This window comes from Buteo buteo, chromosome 3 (assembly GCF_964188355.1).
Source record: "Buteo buteo chromosome 3, bButBut1.hap1.1, whole genome shotgun sequence".
Classification (NCBI taxonomy): Eukaryota; Metazoa; Chordata; class Aves; order Accipitriformes; family Accipitridae; genus Buteo; species Buteo buteo.
In genome coordinates, this window is record NC_134173.1 from 33,404,045 (window position 1) to 33,427,725 (window position 23,681).

General features: G+C 38.3%; 1 long non-coding RNA gene across 1 annotated transcript; it reads right to left on the reverse strand.

Moving 5' to 3' along the window:
- Positions 1–14,788: 14,788 nt before the first annotated feature.
- LOC142029465 (uncharacterized) lies at positions 14,789–15,777 on the reverse strand. Its single transcript, XR_012649932.1, has 2 exons — positions 15,726–15,777; positions 14,789–15,338 (listed from the first exon to the last, which is right to left on the reverse strand). It is a non-coding gene; the product is annotated as an uncharacterized LOC142029465 (long non-coding RNA).
- Positions 15,778–23,681: the final 7,904 nt, after the last annotated feature.

Genomic DNA, 23,681 nt, shown 5'->3' on the forward strand with positions numbered 1-23,681 from the left:
AGGTCCTTCTTAACTCAGCACGAATTAAAATCTTGGACTACTAAGGCAAAGCTGTCAGAACAGTCATTTACTTATTCACAGAGATCAAAGCTGTAAGAGTAAGCACACTCTTAACTTGTTAGGGCTTAATCAATCACTGTAAATAGTAAACCCTTGAGTAATAAATTATGTAAATACATTAAGTATGTGACGTTCTTCAGGTTCTGTTGCTTAAGTGGCAAAAACTTGTTATCCTGTGCATGGAAGAAATGGCAGGTTAAAAACCTGATTGTCATGTACATAATGTAAATTGAGTCAATGTCAGTGCAAAACAGCATATGGCAGAAACTCTGGAAGTTCAAATACAAAAAGTAAAATGTATTCATTCATAATTTTCAAATTCCTTTCAGCCTCTCTTTCCTAATACCAGCAGTGATTAGGTTGCTTGCCCAGTACCTCAGATATTAGGTAACATTTGATTACCTGCAAATTAAATCAAGTGTGCTTTTAATGAAATTTATACTGTTTTGAGCATTTAGACTCAACCTATTTGTTCATAGGAAACATCATTGTCCCACGCCTTTGAGCAGGACTGAACTTTTCCCTGGTATTATTGCATGTCTTACCTTATTGTTACGTACTGGATCTTCAAGTAGTAACGCTAAGTGAAAGCCCATGATATAGCGTATGTCTTTACCCCAATGTGAATCCCACTCACTCTTTATGACAGTGTTTCACTTTGTCACTTCTCATTGTTTTCCTACCATAACAGTAGTACCTGATGCAATACACTTGTTCTTTATGACCCATGTTTTTGCTACTGGATTTTTCCTTTGAAGGAGGACTCTCTCCTGCAGTCTAGTTAGAATAACAAACATGTGCAAGATATTTCTTTCAGTCTTTGGAGAAAAGGGGTGTAACATTCCCTGTAATGAAAGCAACAGACAATCTTACAAGAACTGTCTTGGCATGAATGTGTTTTAGAATTGCCTGTTTGGGAGGCAAAGGTGAGGAAATTGCTTCTCAGCACCCTCTTCATTGCTGGATTTAATCTTAAATCCCCATTCAACTTCTAAGAGGTTTTTGGTTTATAGTCTTTAATTTTTTGGTCATTTATCCACTAAGATTTACTTATTAACTGCAATATAGTTGTTATAACAACATAGAGCAGCCATATATTATACTCTTTTTCGTTCTGAGTTGTCAAAGTTCCTTGAGTGCAACTTTGCAATATTTCAGTGCACTCTGTTTTGGTTTACTTTGTATAAACATTTTGTACCGCAAGTGAAGCAGTGCAAAACTTGGTTGAACATTATGTTCATGAAGGAGTGCACATTCAGTTTGACCAAAACCATTAGATATAAACCCACAATGGAAAAGTGTGGCTAAAAAAATCAGAAGCAAAAATATTTGAAAGGTTTTATTTCTCAGGAAAACAAACAGTGTTTTGGAACTAGGCTTTTATTCTGTTAACAATCAAAATCTGTTAATATCTCAGCCTTACTTGTAAGACATTGAACTGTCTTGCTTTCACTTTTCTGTGGTTTCATCTTTTCCCCATGTACACATCTTTGCACTTGCCACACTTAAGATTCAGAGAATAAACTACAGAGCTAGCAAAGTTTATCCTCTACCTGGTTTTACAGTCTCTCTACTAGGGATTTGTAGACATAAGATCAAGGATATTTATTCCATCCTTGATGCATGTGCATAACTCCTGTAAAGTTTAATAGGAATTATGTGCATACTAAGTGAAAACTACCCTTGTGGGGTAATAAAAAGGAGTTTGGTAAGCTCAGTGGAGAGGGAAAAGTCAGTCCCTTACACTTGAAGAGATCTGAATTGTATGGAAAAAAATACATCTCACTTCTTAAAGAATATTATGAATTTCCACATTAATAAACCCCATGTTTTCCTCTTTTAGCAATAATTTCCTCATAATGGCTTTTCTCTGCAACCTCTCTGAAGGAAGTAATTTGTATTTTGACTTTACATCTAAATTCATACATCGCATAAAATGGGGCCATGAATTGTTCAGTGCCATCACTTTTATGTATATTCTACTTCTACGAGGGACTGTCGCTTTCCGGTCTCCAGTAAGTCACTTACCAGTATAGCAGCAGTAATAAAAATCATAGTTTTTTATTCTTATCATATGCTATCTTTTGCCCTCATGTTACATTCTGAAGGCAAACTATTTCACTGAGTACTGTGGTTTGAAATGTTCAACTTCACCATTTGACAGAGCTTAAGATTTCAGTAAAGAAAACTTGAATTAAAACTTGGAAATAACTTCTAATAAATACAAATGCATGTATCTTCTGGGTCATATGTTGTTTTCCCATAGAAATATATCATTGGTTTCTTTTACTTCAGAGCTTTTTTTTTTAATTGCCTACTAAAGAATAGCTTATAGTAATATGAGACAACGATTTTCTTTTGTCATTCTAGCCTCATATTCTAGATTATTATTGTCTCTTTTTAGTATTTTTTTGCATAATTCAACAGTACAGTCTGTAGCTGGTGAACTATATTTCAGCAACTTTCTGGTGTAAGAGAGCACCCAAATCTGCCTGCTCAGGGATGTTTAACAAGAACTAAATTGCAGGCTGTGTTCTGTATGTTAGATTTCAGGGAATGCAGAGCAATGAAGAATGGTGATTGTAAAGTACATCTAAATTACCCTTTCCTACTCTGCCTCAGAGCCTCATGCAGTCAGTGTCATCTACTCTGCTTTGGACAGTTCATGTGAGAGAACTTCTGTGCATATATAGCTCTTCTAAGGTTCTCAAGCTGAAACTTCCACATAGCCATTATCTGTTTGGTTCAACAAAGTCACAGGAGATATTTTGTAGATGTTTCGCTGCAGGATAACTACGCTGCTGGTGCTGCTCATTTGGGACAGGCACTGAGGTGTATTTATAATGTATTAATATGAGCCAAGACCTTTGTCCCTTTTCACAAATTAGGCATTTTTTTGTGGTGTACCTCTGTTAGTGAAGAGAGGAGCAAAGGAAGAAGAAGTTGGACACATGGCTTAAAGACATGTGGATTTCAAAAGTTACAAAAGGATTTAATCTCGGTCATGTTGGTAGATACTGAAAACAGAACTAAAGCAAATGTATCATGACCTTCAGTCTTCATACAACTGTATAACTCCAACTTTATACCACCTGAAGGTGCCATCAATTTTAGATATTTTGTAGAGCTTGTTACCAAGAGATAGCAATAAATGGTGTGAAGGGGAAGATGTGCAGCTGTATTTTTAAAATGCAAAAGTGAGAACATTTCTGTAAAGTCATCTCTGCAAGCCAAGCCTGAAAATTCTTATACAACAAATGGAAAGAGAGGAAATTCAAAATGTACACATTAGTAATTAGAGAGTATATTAACTTGCTATGACAAAATCTAGATTGTCAAATTGTATCATTAGGAGACAAAGATACATTGGTTTTGCATAGTTTTCATGCTTCAAATTAATAGGTACAAATAATCACAATACTTGTCAAGGATGCTGAAAACTGTCACCAAACTCAGGATCAAACTGGGATATTTTGCACAATTTATCTGAAATACAAGTTCAAATTGGATTCACTGGCTCAGGGAAATAGGATGATCTCTTCAGGGCTGCTGGCCTACGTACCATTTTAATGTATGGCACTTGACATTTTTCACATTAGAGAAAGATGAAAACTTGTATGTATTCTCTTTGCAAATCAACAGATTTAGTTACAAAAAATGTGGAAGCTTTTGCCAGAGCTGTTCTAAAGGACTGTTGAAATACAAGTCATCTGCATACCTGTATAAAAGGAACAGCTGATATCATTGAATGCATTTTTCAACTTGTCTGCATCAAAGGATGAAACTGATTCCAGCCAACTTCAGCCATGGACTCAGCTATGCACCGCATGCAAATTCCCAAGCAGAGGTTTCAAGAACATTCATGCAATATGAACCTGTTGTTCACAGTCCAGTAAATTTACTGCTGAATAACAGATGTTAAAAGGAAATTTAGGCACTGGGGTCCAAGACTGGATTATCAGCTCCCAAAACTGGCCCAGGCTTCAAGAAATGCAGTTGTGTTCCTGCCAAGTCAGGGAATGTATGATATGCATTTGGCATGTGCTCAAGTCTTACTATGTGAAAGCCAACAATCTGTGTCAATCAAAAGACTGATGAATAGCAAAATGGTGTGCAAATTTAATTTGATGAAAAGTTGGAGATGAATTTTGACATCTGAAATATACATTTACTGTATTAAGGCAATGTAACACTGAACATGAGTGCATTAGAAAGAAAAATATGAAGGTATTCAGGTCATGGTATACTGAGATAATTGATGAGGCTGTACTTCTATTAATTCCTTTATGAACAATAATGAATTGAAATGTTCTATAATGCAAAAGTATATTCATACTCAGACTGGGAGGAAAGGGGGGTGCTGTCACTAAAAATACAGCTACCACTACTAAACTTCCCATCATTAACATTTTCATAGTAGGCACAGAGTTTTGTTTAGACACTGCTACATTTGAAAATTAGTGCTAGAATTTGCTACTTCAGGTGGCAGATTCTGCTGCTTTTATTCAATGACCACTTTTATGTACCTTTACTGTATAGCAACAGTAGGAAGAATTTTGCGTCCCCTGATGCACTTTTCTTCTAGCACTTTTCTTCTTACTGTCCTCCAGATTGCCTCCTCTGGGATTTATTGCCCAGAGATCCTTGTTGGGAGTACGTATTCCATGCTGTCTTAGCTACTTCTAATAGTGATATGGGTTCATAACAGGGAACAATGACCCAAATCTGTAGGTATTTTTACTTTCTACTGAGGAAAGTTGATTTTTTCAGATTTCCAGACAAAGGCAGTTTTAAGTAAAATATTTCTATTTCTGGTTAAGCATAAAGGCATAACTATGAACCTTTGGGTTCTTTCACTCAGCTTGTGTATCGTAAAAAGCACTAACGGGTAACTGTGTACTGTAGCTAGAAGGTTTTCGGGGAGGGAAAGCAGGGAGGGGGCAGGGTTATAGTCCTGAAGGTGTGCAGAAGAGAAGAATCCATTAGGGAATGTAATTTTCTATCCCAGCTGTTTTGTAATTATTGTAATGAGCAAAAAATCCAAATTACTTTATAGTATCTTGCAAATATCTCCTCATGCGAAAAAAGTTCAATGTTAACTATACAGGCAGTAGTCCCACTGAAAACATTTGGTAACAGATTTAACAGTGGTTTCAGAAAGACATAAGGCACCCTTGATTTGGCTTTGATTTTCTGCTGGTTCAGCAAACAGTCATAACTTCGGAAACTCACGCATCCATGTATTCAGGATAGGAGTATATAGGGTAAGAACTTTTTAGGATTGCTCCAGCCTAACTTAACTATACTGATGTAAATAGTACTGTATTTGCATTTTTCAAAGCTAACCATCATTCTGTGCAAGCAACAAGTAATTAAACTCATCCATTATGCTGTGTTTTGTTGTTGTGATTTTAAAAAAGCCTCAGATGAAATGTTTTAATCTCCTAAAGAGGTGCTCAGCTATTATTGATGAAATGATTGCTCTTAGTGTATTTTAGGGCAAAAGCTAATTGACTAGTTTGAGCTCTCTACAGCCCTTGTTTAAATTAAGCAAGTTCAGATATTTCCTTTGTTTTGAACTGGAACCCAGCTAGAGCTAGAACTCAGCTGGGAGGGTGTAAATTACAGCTGACTGCTGTTATGTCCTCAAAAAGGACATAATAATTGAGGTACTTTAATCCCAATCTTGTGTGTTAAGGCTACAGTCCAGTCAGCATATTATTTGCTGGCTAATTATGGAGCTTGACTAGAGAATTTTAAACAAAGAATATGTTAGGAATCAATGAAATTCATGAAAGTACTCATAAAATCTCATGCAAGAAAAGAAACCAAACCAAACCATGAAATATTTGAAAGGGTACTGCTCAGCCTCTTGTCAACACAGCAAAAAACCCCAAACAAACAACTTGCTTTAAAATCTCCTTTACTTTATACCATCATTTTGTATGTATATGTATTTGTGTAAAGGTACACCGAAACTTTTTTACTATATACACACAAAATTATCTTCTGTGTAGGTACTTTGTTACTGGTGTTCATATGCCAAATGTGCAACAGCTTTTCTAAATCCAAAGTATGTGTGGGTATTCTTTGTAAAATGATTTATCCAAATGCTCAGATAAAGGATTTAGAGAACAGCATGAGTGGTCTGTTTAAAGAAAGACTCTTGTATGTAGCCTCTCAGTGTAATGATCAAAAGATGTCCATGTGGGCCAGGAATCATCTCCTGCAATTCTGAAGAGGATGCTGCTTTTGTAGCCAAAGCAAAGCGTATTCTAGACAGGCCTTAAATGTGTTTCATTGAAGAGATACAATGCTAGAAGAGATATAATACTATTGGATGAAAATGCCTCAGATGGACACAGTTCCTCAGTCAGCTAAATTCTAAAATGGAAAAAGAAATGTTATACCACACTCATGCCTTATGAATTTGATCTGCCCAGGATAAGAATATTGTTAGAAAAGTAGTAAAAAAATGAACAAAACCAAGAACATACCCCAAACAAATTTGCTCAGTGTAGAAACTACGAATTTAAACTTCCATGTCCTATTTAAATGCAGAATGTAATTTTAATTTCCTGGAAGGAAACAATACTATTTATATGTACTTTGATATTAACATTATATTACTCTAGAAACTAATAATTAATTGCAAACACATTGTGAGCTATGGTGAGCTCTTTTATTGGAGAATTAGGTGCAGTATGTACTGAGGTACATTGAAGATAGTCTGAGAAAGAGAACAATAGGAGCTATTAACTCATGTAAGGGAATGTGTTCTTTTTTGAAAGTTTCCTATTTGAAATTTAGAAAAAAAAAAATCCCAGGTATCTACCATTCAGGTTAGTGCAGTATATCACTCATCATTAGAAGACTACTTTGTAGCACGATTTTATTGAACCTTTTTCATTAGCTTTTCTTACAGTGGGATTATTCAACTAATCTTCAGGTAATTAACCTCTATTTACCTTTGTAAAGTTCTGCATTAGAACTCATGGCAAGGAGATGTAGATATTATCTGTCTCTAATCACAGTGTATCAGTAGATGAGCTATTGTACAATAAGTATTAGGTGCAAAAGGTATGCTGACTTCAATTTAGAGCTATCTCATCAGAAACAATAGTATGAAGTCAAGCTTTCAAAGAAGTCTGCCCAGAGTTATTAAAAGGAACAGAATGAAAGAACCAGATTTTTGAAAGAGTAATTTCTTTATGAACAATGCCAAAACTGTGAACTAGCAAAGCTAGAGATTTTGGAGCAGTTTAAATCGTATCAATGGGGCTGTAGGAAGCCAAACCAGGTGACAGCCTGGAATTATTTAGAGATTAAGGGCCAGGTTCACTAATCTAGATATGGTCCCTTTGTGCCGCCCAGGTGATCATCAGTGGGTGAGATGTAGATACAGACTGTAAGCAGAGATCCCTGACCTAAGGCAGACTACTAGTGCCTCCAGGACCCTTGAAGGGGTGGGGTGGTGTAGTGTGCGTGGGGGGGGGTGAGTTGCTGCAATGTTTCTCAACCCTTCTTAGCACTGGGAAATCTGTCAGTCAGCTGATAAAGGGTCCATTAAGGATCCCGCAATGCTTTATGAGCAAAGCTACTAAAGATGAGCTCTAAATGGTGCATAATCACAGAGGCAGAACTTGCTTCCGGATTTCCCACTGAGCTCTGAGCACAGGCAAGCCTCATTTTACAGTTTAGTAGTTACTGGTCTTTGTGGCTTAACCACATCGGACATTGCATTACTCTCTCACCATGAATTCCAGCTGATCAGCTGCTAATGTTTATTCTTGACACTTCAGTAGAATATGCTGTGCCTGAAAACATCTTAGACATAATGTATTACTCATTTCTTGAGCAGGTGTAGCACTACTTCTTCTTTTTTTTTTTTTTTTTAAATAAATATCACTCAAACAACTGCATATGATCTGTTCTCTCTGCCCTTCCTGAAATGGACCTGTATGGATTTTCTTGGTGATGAGTCTGAACAGTTTCTGAACAAGTTTTTTAGAGCTTCCCAATATCTCAGTGAATGTATTAACCCAGCTTTTTCTACACTTTTGAATGCTTTTCCCCCCTCCTGTGATGCAGGGGAGGTAGAGGAGGAATGGCAGAAGACGGATTCTGGTACTTCAGTGCTATGAGAACTCAGGGTAATTCTCTCCTTGCACAGGCTTCCTTGCACCACCCTGTCACAGGAAAGCAGCAGACACTGGTATCAAAGCTGATGCTATTACAACATCAATTACTACTCCCCTGTTTTTTAATTCCCTGTGGCTACAAATCTTGAATCTGACTTGATTTTCATCCCAGAGCTCTGAAACCCTGTGAGTTACTTTGAGTTTCAAGCATCTTTACTTCACCTTGAATGTATTTGGAAGCCCTGTTAGCTTGATAAGAAGGCATTTTAAGGTAATTTTGTTAAAAACCTGCAAAGCCCTGCAGATGTTTAAGAAAGATTTATGATATTGATTTCAACTGGAATTAAACTAAATTGTATTGATACGATCTAGATATAGATCAAATCACAATGTCCATGCAAGGTTTTGTTGCGGTTTAACAATGCATTACTAAGCTAATATAAAAAGTAAATTAATTTAGCTTTAATCATACAAGAAATATGGTTTAAAGCCATATATGCTCTGAAATTTAGATTAGGTGCCTGGATTCTTTATTGGTTTTCAGCTCACACTTTCCTCAGTCTATACACCAGCATATTCCTTAAATTGTCTGCTTTACAAATGAACATTGACTAAATACTTAACTAACAGGTGTTAGAAATAATTACAGGCAAAAGGCGATTTAGAGAGGAAGCCATAGTGTAAGAATTCTGGAGAACATGGTAAGAATGTTAAATTAATGGTTTTCCAAATAAATTATTTCATAAACCTCTGTAGTTGGAAAATTAATTCCTTCCTGTTGTTTCTCTGTTTCATGGAATTATATTAAATTCTACAGAAAAATTACCAGCCAGTTGAAAATACTGAATTAAATATTTCCATTAGGGAAAAAATATCTTAATGATTTTCAGTATTTAACACTTCGTGAAGAATCAGTAACACTATTTATCTTACAGCACCTTTAGGTAACCTTTAGGTTATTTACAGTTCTAGCAGTTCTAAGATTATTTAGCTTTGTTTCACAGTTTTTTCTCTAGCTTCCATTTAAAATCAGAAACTTATGTTTTATACAATTTGAAATTAAGCTACTCTTGTTCTAAAATAGTTATCCATGAAGATTAACACAAACAAACAAACAAATAAAACCACAGAATTAACATACATTAAATGTATAACTGGTGTGATTTAAAAGAAAAAAAAAAATATATTTACATGTTAAGAAATCCTTGTGAATGTGAATCCTTACAAATATTTATAAAAAACACTATAGGTTGGGTTCCATAAACTGGGGTTCACCAAGAGCTCCTCATATGGAGAAAGGAACCACAATATTGCTGGCAGAGGGGGAAAAAAAGTATAATGTGAAACTAGTGAAACACCAGCCTCAGTTTGTTACCGCTAGCTTCATGTAGCTACTGAGGCTGTCGGGATCTATAACTCCAGAGAAACCTCATATGCAGGCTTCAGCTGGCAGGGTTTCTAATGTGCCTGCACTGCCTTGGAGAAAACCAGGCAGAGCCTGGTAAAGCCTTCAGGTGAGCTTTCTGTGTCTGTGGGTTCCCTGCTGCCCACCTGGATGTCAGGTCTCTAGTGCTTAGACTTTTAAACTTTCCATTCTGTGGAAGGAAAGTCCTTGTTCTGGTGAGGCTGCCCAAGCTTTTTGCACAGTGATTACAAATCTAGAAGACGATGATCCTTTGGGATGTCCCTACGTTAGGACTTCTCCAAGGGTAAGCATAGCTTGTCAGGAAGCCGCCTTCTGCTCTAGGAGTCTTCAGTCTTGTATTCTTCAGTGTTGCGTGGTACAAAACCAGTTCTTTTGGGGTGTCTTGTTATAAAACAAGTTCATTATAATAAGACAGCTGATTTTTCCTTTCCTTAACTTCCAGCCCCACCTGAACAGATAATTTAAGTGTAAAAGAGTAATAGATACATTATTACCAGAAGGTAGAATTATACGTTAGCCCTCACTCAGGTATAAAATCTTACATGCAGGACATAATCAGAAAACAGTAGCTGCGTTCCCGTTCCCATGATGCAATGTTGTTTAATCATTGAACTTTGAAGCATATTGGCTGTTACGTCACCAATTCTGTGGCTGAGTCTGCTCTTTCCTAGTTGGGAACAGAGAAGGGCAAGGGTGCATAAATGCAGAATCTCACTTAATCTTCCAAGAAATAGTGAGGCTGTGGGAGAGTGGAGCACTGTTGGGAATCTCATGCCCCTTCAGCCAGAATAATGTAGCATAAAAGCTGTAAAGCTGTTTTTACTGCAAGGAGACTGGGTTGAGTAGAAAAGGATGACCTCACTGGGAAAATTACTATTCTGGAAATAATTTCACTATGAGGAGGTAGCCATCTTCAGAAATGAATTATTGTCATGATAGTCAATCTCAAAATAATACCTGATTCAGAGTGTATTACTGGCATTAATGACAATTCTGAAAATTTAAAGGTAGTAAAGTCTAAAGTCCTATACAATGATGATTGCAGAATGGTCACCTACTGTCACTGTAATGGCTGTTATCTAATCAGACACATAATTTGTTTGAGTATATTAGACCATTCTAAAACCATTAGGTTTATTGTGGTTGCCCATAATCTAATTAACGTATAACTTGACTCTTAACCTAGAAATTAAGAGCACCTTGTTGTATAGTATAGTATACATCTACTATATTGATACTCATCTATTTCAAAGTCTCTAAAGCCAGGGTAACTGAAAATGGATACATTTCTGCTGTTGGAAATGACTACATCTTACTTCTAGAGACAGAAACTGTACAGGATTCGTTCTGGACATGGTGTACATAGAAAACCTAACTGAAACCTAGGTGCCCAGAAAATCTTAAACCAAGCAATTACTTAGTATAGTGTGCAAGGGGATAAAGTTCTCATTAATCCATTCCCTTTAGCTGAGAGGTAACCTGTGACAGATAAGCATCTCTTGTTTAATGATACCTCTCCTTTTTGCATTCCCAAACTTCTTAATATTTGATGTTAATTCAGCTAGTTCACCACCATTTTAATCTAGTGTCCTGGTTTCAGCTGGGATAGAGTTAATTGTCTTCCTAGTAGCTGGTACAATGCTATGTTTTGAGTTCAGTATGAGAAGAATGTTGATAACACACGGATATTTTCAGTTGTTGCTCAGTAGTGTTTAGACTATAGTCAAGGATTTTTCAGCTTCTCAAGCCCAGCTAGTGAGAAAGCTGGAGGGGCACAAGAAGTTGGCACAGGACACAGCCAGGGCAGCTGACCCAAACTGGCCAACGGTGTATTCCATACCATGGGACGTCCCATCTAGTATAGGAACTGGGGAAGTGAGGGCGGGGAATCGCTGCTCGGGGACTGGCTGGGTGTTGGTCGGCAGGTGGTGAGCAATTGCCCTGCACATCATTTGTACATTCCAATCCTTTTATTACTACTGTTGTCATTTTATTAGTGTTATCGTTATCATTATTAGTTTCTTCTTTTCTGTTCTATTAAACCGTTCTTATCTCAACCCATGGGTTTTACTTCTTTTTCCCGATTTTCTCCCCCATCCCACTGGGTGGAGGGGAGTGAGTGAGCGGCTGCGTAGTGCTTAGTTGCTGGCTGGGGTTAAACCACGACATCTAGGAAAAGATGAGTTTCCTACCTAAAATCTTTCCTGTGGGCTCATCTGGGTGCAGCATTAAATAGAAACTTCTTTCCATATTGGTGGGTAATGCTCTGTGCATTTAAACTGCTGTGTTCCAGCTGTAGCCACGTGCCAGTATGGGTGAAGTGATTTTTTTCAAGAACTTCCTTTTAGCAGTAAAATAAAATAACACCAGGCCACCTCATCGTGGTAATTAAGGTCTCCTTATATTTCCACTCCTGAAGAACGGCTACACATCTGAAAAAACATCTTGAAAGTAAAGTTCTCTGTCCTTTTATTTTTTTTTAATATAATTTTCCCATTTTCTCCAGTGTGCCCTATTTTTCAAGGGATACCCAGGCAAGAGTTACAGCTCACTTTCACAGATTGATGTTAATTATAGTTACAACTAAACCTATTGGTTATCTAAAACAACAGAAATCTCTACAAGTAAGGAAAAACACTCAACTGCAACAACATGAAAAGGCAAAATTTGTGCTGCAGTAAGTTGAAAAGCAAAAATTAGAAAATATGTATGTCAAAGGAGTTGACGGCTATCAAACAATGTACAAACTACTGGTCTTTGTCCATCTAAAGATATATATTACAAAGTGTACTTTTACACATTCTTATTGTGACTTATCACCACCTGAATAATCTACACTTTGCTAAAGTCTGGCTATTCTCCATATAGCATAGCTTGCTGATAGCAAGGTTTGGCTAAACTTTGGCTGCAACCAAAGCTATGTGAGGCTTTCAAGTTCTGCCAGTCACTTCTTTTGACTAGGAGTTTGTTTGTAATCTTGTTTTCTGCTAACAGCCTAAATAATCACCTTTCCTTGCAGTCACTCTTCAGATGAAAGGTTAATGACATTTCACATCTTCTCTTCTTCCCTTTCCTAATTCAAACTGATCAAGAAAGAGGGTAGGGACTCCTCTAACAGCAGTCCTTGTCTTCTAATGTGGTTGTATGGAACCTAACTCAGTAACTCCTTTGAGCAAATGAGCTCATGTCTGAAGCTCATTATCACTACTTGTTTCTGCCTCTTCAGGATCATGAAAGATCCTTGAAATTACAAACTTTCTCATGATATCTCTTATCCCAAAGATCCCAAATGTGTTCATCAGCATCTCACTAAAGTACTGAGAAGTAAGTAAATCACCCTTAAATCCTTATAAATCACTGGCAAGGATGTATATCTCTACTATATGTAGGCTTTTCCTGTGATTTCAGAATGTTTGAGTGACCTTTTTTTCCTTTCTTTTTTTTTTTTCCCCAATGAGTTCACTAGACATAATTGAGTCATACAGAAGCATATTGAATTTATCTTGTCTGCATTTCTTCATTGTTGTATTAAGGATTTGTTATATTATCAACATTTCTGTCCTCTTATTATACCTTATTGACTTTCTCTCACAGTCTAGATGTTCAATAATCATTGTCACTGTTTAAAACTTAGATTATTCCAAGTATAGCATTTCATTGAACCAGACAAAGTGAAAGGACAGCTCTATTTTTGATAGCACAGTAAATACATTGCATAAGAAAGACTGTATAAAGTATCCAAGAAATGAAATAGAGCTCCTTTTTAGAAGTTTTTGGGGTTTTTTAAACCACCCTTCAGTTTGCCAAAAGAAAATAGCCATGTCTGTTCCTGTGCGAGCAGAGGGGTAGAACTGATTAAAACTCTTAATAGTTGTATTCTGTATTACTGAATCAGTCTCAATGACACTGAGAGCAAACATCAAGTTAAACACCACCATAAATGGTGTATGAATTCTTAAATTCAAAAAAATTCAATGGGTTTTGGGAGCCAAAAAATTAGAAGGTAAAATTCTCAATAATCCCATTTTCTTTTCTGGAGGCATTGATTACCTTTCTGCCTGTCCACAGGCATGCTCTCCCACTGGCACTTCAGCGAGAACTCTGTGCTATGGAGTGGCTTACAACACACACAGTACTTGGATACAAATTATTGCTGTGCAGTTTATGGTTAATGTATATAAACCAAAAGAAAAGGAAACAGGCTAATTTTTGTACTTGGGAGATATGAGGCCCCTCATCTTTCAGCAGAAGCTTGGAACTTGAAGATGTCCTTGTCAATAGTTTAGCCTGACTGCCCCTTGCAAGGAACTGAATGACTCACTTATTGAAGCTGAAAAGTATTCTTTTCAATAGTTTAAAACAAAGAAAAATCCTTGCCTATATGTGGCAGCTGAATGCCCCCTCAAAAGAAAGGTAATATCTGTTCAATGAGAGGTGTCCCAGTGTACTTAAACCAGTACTCAAGTATATACCCTACATGTTAGGCTAAAAGAAATTCAGGCCTGAGAATGAGACTAGGACCCATCTGCTCCTATTTGAAAAGTCTGCAATAAACTGATCATATAAACTGCCTTGATACTCAGTGGAACAAAATGAGCACCCTAAGAGAGCTATTATTCCTGAAAGATTTTACACATTACTCTTGGGATAATATGAACCTCTTCCTGCAAGCTTCTGCTGATTTCCCTGATGAGACCAATGTGCCTCTTCAGCAGATACAGTCTTTCTCCCCATGTTGCCTGTGTAGGACATACTGTTATTAGCCTGTGTGAAACACTTGGAGCACGCACTTGTTGCGTGGAAGAATGAACTCTGAGATAACATTTATGATTCTGGGTGAAGAGGCTGAGCAGTAAGGTCACTGCATCAGCCTGCACTGTCCCAGCACTGAACACACTGTTTTCTTAAAAATGAATCAGGAAACAGTTTTCTTCTTCCCTTTTTCTACAAATAATGAAAAGATATTAACAGATTTCAAATCAGAAAGAAATTACCAAGTAATTTGAAGGGTCAGTAGTGCATGTCTTAGACTTCTAAAAACTTCAGTATTTAAAAATTACTTTGAATAACTTAAGGTGTAGCATTCGCTACATATCAAGGTGCCACGCTTAGATCACTGGTCGGCCCGGACCAGGGAAAGAGACAGATAACACACACAGTGTGAGCGCCAACTTCCGGCTTTTATTGCGCAGTTAATTCCTTTTATACTAACAAGGGGAGGTGGGGTTACAGGTACATCACAAGGCTGCGACTAACCCTCTAACTTTCCGTGACAACGCGAGATCTTCCGAACGCCGACCCCTACATCTCTCCCCTCCCCATGACGAGTTGGCTTCTATTGTTATGAACAATTCCACACAAAGAAATAACTATATAAAGTGCCATGAGTAGAAACATATCTCTACAACTACTTAAAAACACTCTATCTTAAACACCCGTAAATGTCCCATTTACCCTGCAGAGCAAAAAGCTCCTTTATAGAAATTCACACAAGAGGTAGATTGAAAGTTAAGACTTGGAAAGAGTTACTTCTATTACTCTATAAGGCTTATCGTTGGTGTGTTGATGTTAAGGCTTAATGTCCGAGGCACCTAGATTCCTGGCTGCGAGTTCCGACAGTCGGATCCCATAAAGGCACGTATTGATGGACTCTGAGAGGGATGTCATCCGGATACCCAAGGTGTCATAAGCCAGGACAGGATAACAGCAATCTGTAAGAAAACTCAAACACTACGAGGTTAAGGCAGGACGAATCATACTACTAGGAACCCATTTCAGGAGCCCTTCACGTGTTTGTACACAGGCATACCCTCGCTCATGCTATGTTTAATCAAAGTATGCTTAACACACTTGTTCCCTAAAGCAAGTTCTACATACACTTACTGGCTTTATCAGTAAGTGGATTCCGCACTGACTCACAGCATTCTTTAAGATCTCAAGGACTTTCCAGTGAAACGCCTCTCTCTCTCTCTTTTTTTTTTTTTTTTTTTTTTTTTTTTTTCTCCCCTCCAATGCCTCTGTAAGGTGTCCTGTCCCTCCCTTGCCTGTCTCTGTGGCGCGCTTCTTGATGACCGCCGTATCGCACTATCCATCCTCACCTCATCGGAATAATCGGAGTCTATAGCTGCTGGTACCGCGCGCCAGTTTCGGAAGGGCCCAGCCGAAGGCTTAACCCGTTCCGGCCCAGGAGCGGCAGACGGCGCAGTTGATGGCGCAGCAAGAATAGGCACAACAGGGCCAGGCCCCGCAGGCAAAGGCGCAGCCAGCACAGGCTCAGTAGGCCCGGCCCGCACAGGCAACGGCTCGGCCCGCACAGGCAACGGCCCGGCCCGCACAGGCACGGGCCCGACCGCCGCAGGCAACGGCCCGGCCCGTACAGGCACGGGCCCAACCGCCGCAGGTATAGGCTCAGCCTCCGCAGGCACTGGCGCAGCCTGCGCAGGCAGAGGCTCAGCCTCCACAGGCACTGGCGCAGCCTCCGCAGGCAAAGGCTCAGCCGCCACAGGCAAAAACTCAGCCCGCGCAGGCAGAGGCCCGGCCGCCACAGGCAAAAACTCAGCCTGCACAGGCAAAGGCTCGGCCGCCGCAGGCAAAAACTCAGCCTGCACAGGCAAAGGCTCACCCTGCACAGGCAAAGGCTCGGCAGGCACAGAGTCAACCTGCATAGGCTTGGCAGGCAGAAACTCTGCCTGCTCTCCCGGCAAGGGCGCCTGGTTTCCCTCGCCGGGGGGTGTTTCCCCCGCTGCTACAGTTTTTAACTCTCTCAGCTTCTTGAGCTCCCCCTCCGGGGGCGTTCTTTCCTCCCATTCCTTCACCTGACGGTACAAATCCCCCTTAACATCCCCGCCGGGAACCCAGTCCAGGAGGCAGTCCCGCAACTCCTTCAGAAGATCCTGCCGTAACACCTCCCATGCCCGCCGCAGAGAGGGCCCATCCAGTCTCGGAGGTACCGTCTCCACCGGAAAAACCCCTATCTCCGCCGCACCCTCTGAGTCCACGCTATCAGTCAGAGAGGAACCGCTCCGCGAGCCCCGCTCCACAACCACCCACTCCGTCTGATCTTGTCCCACCGTCCCTGGGGGCACTGTCCCCCGTTGTTTTCGAACCGGCGCTTCATCCGCAAACAGGATAGCTCGCGCCGCCGACCTGCACTCCCTAGCCTTTTGTCCCACCTTAACTACCCCCTCCACCATTTCCCAAGCTCGTAATCGTTCCGCAGCGCCGTGCTCACCCTCGAGCGCCGACTGAAGCAACATCTCCCGAACCACTCCCCAATTTGGGGGACTAAAAACTTCTGTGGGAGAACTCATCCCTCCCCGGCGCAGCACCCATTGGATGCATTCGCCCGTGGGGCCCCTCCTAATCGTTCCTCGGGCACCCACCTCATTAGCCAACCCTTTCAACACCTTAATCACTTGCGCAAGTTCCATCGTCGCCATGGCAACCGATCACGTCGGGGTCACCACTATGTAGCATTCGCTACATATCAAGGTGCCACGCTTAGATCACTGGTCGGCCCGGACCAGGGAAAGAGACAGATAACACACACAGTGTGAGCGCCAACTTCCGCCTTTTATTGCGCAGTTAATTCCTTTTATACTAACAAGGGGAGGTGGGGTTACAGGTACATCACAAGGCTGCGACTAACCCTCTAACTTTCCGTGACAACGCGAGATCTTCCGAACGCCGACCCCTACATTAAGGTGGAACTGTGAAGCCAAATACATATTATAGGATAAATCTAGTTCTTTATTCATGGTCTTTTTTCTCAGGTGTCAGTGAAATCAGCAGTTAAGCACGAAAGAATATGCCTTTCTCTCATTCTTTCCTCTGGCAAGTATTTTACCATGAATTAAATAATGTAGGCAAAATGAATGGGAGAAAGAAGGATCCTGTAGTCTGATTGCTGGTAAATGCAAATGGATAAAAATGGGTTATAGCCTTTGCTTAAGGGAATATCTAATTATTTATACAGAATGTAACCTGGTGAAGATGAGATTGAGAGCATCCACACCACCTCCAGTGTATCCCGTATGACTATCGCACTTACGAGAGGTGTAGACCATGTGTTCACGTACTCATAAAGAACGGAAAAATGAATACAGATTTCCTCCCTTCTATACAGGTACTCCTGTACACCAAACTCTCAAATGGAAGAAAAACATTCCAATCTTGGGAAACTTTTTTTCTGATAAAAACTATTTGGTAAACATTAATCAAATTCACAATCTTGTGATTACTAAAGCAATGATTTTCAACAAAGGTGTTATTTAGCTTCTCTGAAATTAACGTACCTGTAATAATAGGTCTTGTAAGTAGTACTGTGCCACTCAAAGAAAACTTGATTGCAGTGAAGTTGATCATAAACAGAAGTAGGCATTAAATAGTACAATTTTTATCCAAAGTATGTAGCATGCATTATAGAAAATGTACAAAACAGTGATAAGTTAGCTGCAATAAATATTATTTAATATTATTGGTTTAGATTTAAGCAGTAAGATTTTAGTAAGCTATTCAAGAATTTTTATTATAGTGTCCTTCTAAAGGCATATTTGAATGTTATTTTATTACAGTAATAAAACATTATGTAAAAGCAATATACACAGCTAGAAGATAAACAGGATTTTGCCAATTAGGTGGGCATATGATAACATTATGCATAAAGTTTCAATTGCTCATCTAAGTTTAGCATCAGCAAACAATTAACATCTGTGCTAGACTCTGTCAGATCTTTCATAATGATATTTCTTGGCTAAAACCTTGAATTTCTAATGTTGCTTATAAGCAAGCTGTACACTATTACTTGTGCGTAATAATTTTTTTTTTATTGATGTAAATGGGAATCTTTGTAGGTTGCTTCCAATAAGCTGCAAATTTATGAACAACCTATTTCAGGTTTCTCTTCCTGGAAACTTTAGAATCCTTTCTGTATGAATGGGAATAAAAGTTTTGTAATCTTCCTTCATGAAATAGTTACTAAGAAAAATATTATTTGAAACATTAGCACCCAATATTTCTGTTCCTAAATACACTCTCCAGGTCATGGTACTACTCTATGAAATCAAGATGTTTTTCTGTTTTACTGGGAAGTTTGTTGGGATCACTGAGTGTCTGTCTCTGAAAAAACAGGGATGGCTGGCTATTTTCAAGACAGGATCTGTGGGGTCCCTAGTCCACTGCCAAGGAGGTCTGTCACAAAAGTCCTCAAAATGGTGAGGATTCTCCCTACGAGAGGAGAGTACCTGTAACAACTGATAGAGGTTTCCATTGAAGTCCTGCTTTTAACTTGGCAGGTATCTGAGTTTTGATGAATATTCCAGGCATAATTTACTCTTCTTCCCAGAGTTAATCAGCTCTGACTGCTGTTTCTATGTTGTACCATCCTTGGATGAGCTAGTGCCTTTCAGAGAAACGTCTTGCTCAGAAAAAACAAGGCAACATATTTAAACTGACCTAGCGCCCACGTATGACAAAGGAGTTTCATTCAGGTGTCCTGAGATTTTTATTCGTAACTAAATCTCCCCTCAGTGCTTTCTGTTTGTTATAAGATATCAATGTTCTGTAGAAGGAGCTTCACAAGTTTTTGTAAAATCATATGGAGAATTTAGTACCTTGGGATTTATAATGTGTTATGGCTGTTAATTATTAGATCATGAATAACAAAAAAGGAAGGGAAGGGACATTGAATAAGCTCCATGTAACCATTTCAATTGTCCATCCTGGAAAAGAATGACCGGTGATCAGCAGTCACTTAGGATGTGATATTAAGTATTATTTGATGGAAAATATCCTGTTATGATTCAGAAATCATTCAGCCCAGATCTTCTGTTTGGAGATACATGTGCCGGTTCATTTCTAAAGTGAGGATGCTAGTACTGCCTTGCAATTCAAGTGAAGCTAGCATAAATATAATAACTATATCAGAACATGTTCGCTGCTTCAATAATTTCATCATTATTTGGAGATGAGGACACATAACATGGTAGACATAATGAATCATGGTAGGTATAACAAATCATGTTATAGCTGATAATTTATTTGTTCAATGTTGTGTATGCTATTATTATGAAGAATTAAAAAAAAAGGCACTGGTTCCAGCTGTCATCTACATCAATAAGGTTTAAAGACCTCTTTTTAAAAATCCTTTTTTTCTGTTGTTCAGAATTCTGCCAATGCATTGAGCTAGCCAATGCAGCCAGCAATTGTGAGATAATGATTATTTAATTTAAAAAAAAAAATGCTGATCAGAGTAGTTCTTTAAGGGTTAAAGAAGGATGAGATCCTGCAAATTGCATTTCTTCCATTCCTTGGCTCCATAATTCTAAAATGAAGATCATAACCAAATACCTCCCTTTTTGTATACCATAAATACATAAAATAATCATAAAATTAAAATTTATAGTGAAATAGCACTATGAAGATATTAATTTGCAACTAGAGTAAATAATATTTGAAGGTTGGACTGCAGCAGTTGTCTCCATACTTTCTCTTTCCTTGGTCATAAGTCTGCTGCTATCATCCAAGTTTTGTGTGTGTTTCTTGATATAAACAAAATTCATCACATTATGACAGCAGTCATAAATACATTTGACTATATATTACAATAGCTTAAGGAAATATATTTGTCGTTCTCCGTAAGATAGTTTTTCATGTTTAAAAAGTAACATTTTTATTTATATACATTTTTGGCACCTATAATTTAAAGTTATTTACCTTTATTTTCATCAGAAACAATTCTTGAGGTCTGACTCCCATCTTGTTTTTAATGTGACTTCTGGTCCCTAATTTTATTGAGTAAAATAAAATTTGCTGAATGTTATTTATAATGCACTATCTCAACTGTGTCTTAGTAGATTATCAGTCTTTGATCTAGCAGATGAATACCAATCTATATATTTTTCCATAACAACAGTTTAATATAATGTCGTGGTTTAACCCCAGCCAGCAACTAAGCACCACGCAGCTGCTCACTCACTCCCCCTCCACCCAGTGGGATGGGGAGAAAATCAGGAAAAGAAGTAAAACTCCTGGGTTGAGATAAGAACGGTTTAATAGAACAGAAAAGAAGAAACTAATAATGGTAATGATAACACTAATAAAATGACTGCAGTAGTAATAAAAGGATTGAAATGTACAAATGATGCGCAGGGCAATTGCTCACCACCCGCCGACCGACACCCAGCCAGTCCCCGAGCGGCGAATCCCTGCCCCCCCCTTCCCAGTTCCTATACTAGATGGGACGTCCCATGGTATGGAATACACCGTTGGCCAGTCTGGGTCAGGTGCCCTGGCTGGGCATGAGAAGCTGAAAAATCCTTGACTATAGTCTAAACACTCCTGAGCAACAACTGAAAACGTCAGTGTGTTATCAACATTCTTCACATACTGAACTCAAAACATAGCACTGCACCAGCTACTAGGAGGACAGTTAACTCTATCCCAGCTGAAACCAGGACATATAAAAAACAAAGAACCCCCAAAGTTTAGTTGCGGAAGCTATTCTATAGCCTGCCTGAGCAATAGTAGGTCAGTTTTCAGTCACACTTCTGATCTATTGTACTTTTTTTGTTCATAATGAATTTAATCTTTAATAGCTGACAATGCAAATTATTTATAGCAGGTAAAAGAGTGTATTTTCCACAAAGTAATTTTTAGTTCCTAATATCAAAATCACTACTTCCCCTTTTCAAAAGCAAGTTATTCTGGAACAAAATTATATGAGATGACTCACTGCTAAATTTTATCTTTTGTAAGGTGGAGTGCTTTCAAAAAGAAGTAGCTGAGAAGGTGTAATTACACTTACTTTATTTTTAACCCATTTTCTCCTAATTTCTTTGCCCACACTTCTCTGCCCTGAGTAAGTACTGTCACTTTTACACCATAAAGCACAGTAGAATTACTAAGGGTTATATTGCACTAACCTTTTGTTTTGTTAGAAATAATCTACAACTTTAATCTCTTTAGGATCTAAATGTTAGAATATTTAATGTGGGGACTTAATCTTAAACAACAGCTCTGTGAAGAACATGGATGAATGCTATACTACATTGCCCAGATGCTATCTTTGTATCCACTTGTTTAATTCAAGTAACGCTCTTGGTCTTGTGCTTTATTTGTATGTCTGTTCTAATGTTTTTGGACCATTATAAAAAAAGAGAAATTACGACTTGCATAGGAAACAATATATGATGAGTCTTTATATTTAAAGATAATTCCAGGCTTTTGAGATGTCAAATATTCTTTTGCTGGTTGATAATTTCTTTCATATGCATCTTTTTGTCATTCATCTTTGGCCTTCTGTTTTCATTAATTTGAAGAGCTCCAATGGTTTTCAATCTACCTCTATGCACAGGTAACAGTGCAAAACCACAAACTTTAAACCTAAATATGGATAAGCCTGGCTGAGGGAAGCGTTTACTGCTGTCCTTTATGAATACAATTGATCTAAACTTAGCTGTGCCTTACAGAAGAGCTAACATTGCCAAATGAGAGGATTCCCCTGGACAGATCTTCTAGTAAAATCTTACCAACAACTATTATCTATCAATAATAATATTGGAAATATTTGCAGGTCCAGGTAAATTCTTCTCTTCCTCTAAAGATCTGGTAGGACATTATCTACCTTTAGCAAAAAGAAACAATAATGATAATTCAATGAATCAACCCCTGTCTTGATTTTTAATGTTTTAAGACTGGACCATTAGATAATTGCAGTAAAGCAACTTCAGAATTTTCTAGTTCTTTCTGCTGTTCTGGACCTTTTGACTTCCCAAATCTGTAAAAATAATGTTACTTATGTTGATAATGCAGTTATGCTTTCAAAGGATTTCCCACTGCCTTTAATACAGCATTGTTCCTGATACAGATGTTATTCCTAACACGTGTGAATAAAGAGGTACTTTTCTGACTCACCTTTCCATTATCCCAGGGTATAATTTTAACAAATTATTTTCTATCTCTGCAAGAATTTCTCAAATCAGATGAGACCCAAAGTCTCTCTAATGATCTTCCGCAATGATGTGTGCTTTTACCTAATAACTAGTTGAGTACAGCTGCTGAAATAGTTAACCAGACTGCACCTAAATCACCATCCCTCAAGAAACAATATCTTTGCTGTTCTGTAAACTTCAACAGTTATAAGAAGTAAATCTTGGCATTTCACTAGATCCAGCATTGCCTATGAAGTGTACACATCTGCCCTTCCTATTGTACTTGCAAAATATCATGTTACCTTTTCTTACCTGGCACAGATCTACTCATAATTACTCTTGCTGATGGCACCTCAAAGTTAGCCTACTGAAGCCTATTCGACTCTGGGCCCTGTTTTGACACTGTTTGAAAACAGCAGCGTTTTTAGGATGATAATGTGATTTCTACTGTACCTCATCCTGGAGAAAGTACGCTATGCTGTTTCACACTGTTCCTCATTTGTTTCAGGTAGCTACCTGTGATTTCAGCAGCATGGAAAACCTCACATAATTTCATTCATTTCAACAATGTTTTTAAATAAACCTTGTCAAACTAAAGTCTGCTAGATATTAAGAAACTGCTCACCTTGCTATTTTGTCATTAGCTGGTATCTGAAGGTTGATGATTGTCTTAAGTAGAGGTGAAGCTATTAAAGGTGACAGATATTAAAGATATTAAAGGCATTAATGTTCTTTCTACTCTCCATGTTTTTGGCTGCTTATCAATCAGAATCAATAAGTTCAAATTCCTGGTTCTTATATAGAAAACATTAAATGGTTAGAGAATTGATTTTTTTTTCTTCTTTTATTGGAAAGGCTGTTTTTCTATAAATGTATATGACTTTGGGCTGATAATACTTGATAATACTTGATGAAATGTTAGTATGGCAAGCATGTGTCTGGCTGTATCCCCCTAAAGACCACAAAATTTTGTATGCTTTAAGTATTGCTCTGTTTGTTGAAATACACACTTCTAACTTCACACAAAATTACTGTCTAAATGTTCATAACTCATGTTATTAAAAAAAAATAGTTACATATCAAGACCACTAATCTTGGAGCATTCTAAAGAGCATCACTGTGCAG